Source organism: Tarenaya hassleriana, unplaced genomic scaffold, assembly GCF_000463585.1.
Source record: "Tarenaya hassleriana unplaced genomic scaffold, ASM46358v1 Cleome307, whole genome shotgun sequence".
NCBI classification, from domain to species: domain Eukaryota; kingdom Viridiplantae; phylum Streptophyta; class Magnoliopsida; order Brassicales; family Cleomaceae; genus Tarenaya; species Tarenaya hassleriana.
The window spans coordinates 39,775-43,848 of record NW_010966246.1 but is presented as its reverse complement, the minus strand read 5'-3'; the positions used below and the strand labels follow the sequence as shown (position 1 = coordinate 43,848).

General features: G+C 40.3%; 1 pseudogene; it reads left to right on the top strand.

Moving 5' to 3' along the window:
- Positions 1 to 3,023: 3,023 nt before the first annotated feature.
- LOC104820482 overlaps positions 3,024 to 4,074 on the top strand; it is a 2,837-nt pseudogene continuing 1,786 nt past the window's right edge.

Here is a 4,074-nt window from a genome sequence, read left to right as displayed (position 1 = left end):
AACCCATTCTCGGGTTAACTCAGGAGTTCGAGTGGATAGTGGAATTTGTGGAGATAATTGAGAAGAGTTTCTGGACTTTCACCTTGAAGACAAGGTGAATTTCGAGAGGGGAGTGTTGATGGAATTCATTGGTTTAGGGAAATTAGAATTGGTTTAACGAGTTTGAGTCAGTAAGGGTATTTTGGTAATTTGTGACTAAAACCTTATTTGGCATTAGCTACCGTATGGAGTCTGTATACAAGAAAGTACTTTGGATTTTGAATGAATCATCAGAAGATTGATCAAAATAGTGGAGGAGAAGGCAACCTCGAAACCTTCGGGATTTATCGGTCTCCCTAAGCAGCGGTAACTTTCCGATAGAAATCCTAGTGGGTTTCTATCAGATTGACAGCCACTTACAGTCCTTGATTGAAACCTGCATTACAACACCGATCTTCTCAATGGCATGTACGGCTATTTCATAATAGGGAAAATGTTTTTCTATTATTGATAATGGGAAGAATACATCATAATATATAGCAAAATACAATAGAATATTCTAGACATAATATTTAGGGTAAATCATAATCATATCAATGATAATATTCTAATAATAATATCTTCCTATACTTCAATGGGAGACATGGATTAAAATAAGGATGTCCCTTATCTCAATATCATTTTGTTATTTGCATGAACATTTTGTCTTTGGTGCTATCAGAAGGTGCATAAAAGGGAGAATTCGGTTATCATCGGGATGCAAAAAAACCAAGACTACACGTTTATGCTTTGCGGATGATCTTCTAATTTTTTTCAAAAGGTGAGACAAGTTCTATACGAGGGATCCTAGCTATCTTGCAGAGATTTCAGAAACTTTCGGGCTTATCGGTTAACAAGCGCAAATGCAACATCATAGCTTGGAGGCTCGCTTTTCAGAAATCAGAGTGGTTGATCTTCCTTTGAGGTACTCGGGAGTTCCTCTCACATCCAGGAGACTAACTCTTTCGGATTGTCTCCCTCTCTTGGATGGTGAGATGCATTTGACTTCTGGACTCAGTTACTGTTGCAATTATATCGTCTTGGTTCCTTGTTTTTGTATTATCGAAAAGCTGCATTAGGAAGATTAATACCTTATGCTCAGGCTTTCTATGGAAGGGATCAGCTGACTCTACAGGTGGAGCACGACTATCATGGGATAAAGTGGCTACGGTAAAAGACACAAGGAGGTTTGAGGCTAAGGAACATTCAGATTTGGAATGAGATTGGAGTCCTAAAGCTAATATATATGGACACTATTCTTCAGAAGCGGGTCGATTTGGTTTGGATAAAAAAAATACATGAAAAGAGACCGCCTTTGGACGATAAAACCGAAAGCTATTCACTCATGGAGCTTCAGAAAACTACTGAAACAAAGAGAGAAGGCGCAACAATTCCTCACCCATTCGATAGGAGACGGTTTTACATATGGACGCCATTCGGAAGACTAATTGACTATCTGGGGCACTCGACACCACGACTCCTCGGGATACCGAAAAATGCTAAAGTTGAGCAGGGGCTTGGGAGGTATCGCCATCAAGATCTGGCCCTGTTTGAACTTAACCATTTTTCTGGCAGGAAAGTCACTCTTCAATGCACAAGACAAACCAGTTTGGAGAGTGGAGGATCAAACCTCGCAACGTTTCATCTCCAAGCAGATCTGGCGGCACATGTACAATACAGGGACAACCAAATGGTACCGTGGAATAGGGTGGTATGGTGTTAAATGAATACAACAAAACACTCCTCTACCGCATGGCTATTCATCCACAACCGTAACCCGACGAAAGATTGTATGACCTCTTGGAGAATTCTGATTGCTTTTTCTGGAATCCTTCCATTGAATCTGACTACAACTATAGTGGTATTTTGTAAGACAATCACCAAAGTTATGAATATACAAACAACCTTTAACAAAAAAAAAAATAAAAAAATAGTTATACAACATTTCCTACTAGCGTTGGACATTTCGATTTTTTCCTCGCAATTTAAGCGGTTCGGAGATCGTTTTTTTTAATAAAAATTGTACCGAATTAAAATCGAATGTTAAACGGTTCAATTCACTCCCCTTTTGGTGTCGGTTCGGTTCGGAATGATATTGTTATATAATATTTATACATATATTGATGGATAATTCAGATTTTGCTTTGGTATTTGTCGGGTTCGGTTCGATTTCAGGAATGGTCTATTCAATTCTATAAAAATATATCAAATTAAAATCGAATACTATTCGGTTCGATTCGATTTGGATCGGTTTGAAACTACATTCCTGATTCAGAATAAAAAAACCTTATTGATCTCTCTAATCATTGCTCCTGAATCACGAAAGGTCTAAATGAACCGGCTCTGAAAAATAAGCTCCAGATTAGTTTAAGGGCTGCAATATCATTCCATTGATACACATTCCTTATTTCTCGGAGCAGTAGCCTTATCCCATGCGACTCGAGCTCCTCTAGAAGGCTCGGCCTTTCCTTTCCGCAAAGAAAGCAGAACATATAGAGTTGATTTGCTTTATGGTGCGTTTAGGGAGTACAAAAGCATTGCACCAATAGCTTATTATTCCCGAGATCACCGAGCTTAGCAGTTGTAGTCTAGCCGCAAATGAAAGAGATTTGGCGGCCCAAGACTCCATTTTGCTTTTGATTTTATATATATATATGATTTCTTTGTATAACCGTTTGGGTATGATTTCTTTGTAACCGAAATAACCGAACCGAAAATCGAAATGACTACTGTACACGGACGCGTCGTTTGTACGATCTTGACGGCCCAGGAATGCATTCTCTCTAGCGGTTACGGACTCAGCGAATTTTGTCAGACAACAAAATTCTCATTTTCATCCACGCGAGTAGGTTCCTCACACTCGCCTCATTTTCCCGAGAAAGTGAAATTTTCTGGCTTATATATAGATTCACTCTGTTTCCCTAAACTCTTCATCTTCGTCTTCGTCGAAACGCATTCATTTTATTACAGAAAAAAAAAAGGTGAAAAAAGGAGGAAAAAACAAGATGGCATCTTTATACAACCAAGTTCCTTCGGTGTCTTCAATCTTCTCTCTGTACTCGTCTTTCACCGCCATTACGATGCTTCTCCGAACGATCTTGAACGAGATCGTCCCCAAGAGAATCAGAGAATACATCGCGACGAAGCTCATGGATGTCTTCTCCTCGTATTTCCAGTCGAATTTCACTTTCGTAATCGAGCAGAGGTGGGAGTTCGTCGAGAACCAGACTTTCCGTGTGGCGGAAGTTTACTTGCCGACGCGTTTCGCCGGACTTTCTACGGGAAAACTTCTGGTAGGTTCAAGCTATCTTAAGAATCCGGCTTCTCCTCCGAAGCTCGGAATACCCGTCGACACCAAGATCGTGGACAAGTTCGAAGGGATTCGACTGGAATGGACTCTGCATTCGGTGGAGAGCAAGAAATTCCTCCCCGAGAAAAGGTACGCCCTCGAAAGTTGAAACCTGAATGTTTGGGTTTTGAGATTTGAGATTGAGAACTTGTTTGGTTGGATGGAAACTATGAGAAAATGGCAAGAAAAACTCGACTGGATGGATGGAAAATGAGAGAAAATGTCAGAGAACAAATATTGTTCCTTCACATAATTAAAAACCGGCTTTTCTTTTTCTTTCCAAAGCTCGTCTCTTTAAGACCCAACAAACGATCGTTTAAGTTTTTGGTGCTTGGGTTTTGAGATTTGCGGCCGAGAAACTTGTTTGGTTAAAAGGAAAGTGTGAGAAAATGACAGAAAACGAAGGTGAGCAACTGATGTGTTCTTCCAATATATGACTGGTACTTTCATCTAACGTGTAAGAAAGAGTACCGCGACAAGATCATGAACGAGTACTTACCTCACTTGGCGAAACTAGCAAGGGACATCATGACTAAACGAGAGAATCTCAAGATCTACACTTACAACCAAGACCGGTCCAAATGGGAAGCCGCCATTTTCGAACACCACACGACCTTCCACACTCTCGCCATTGAAACCCACATCAAGAACCTCCTCTTGGAAGATCTCCATGCGTTTTCCCGTGGAAAAGACTTCTTCAAGAGCGT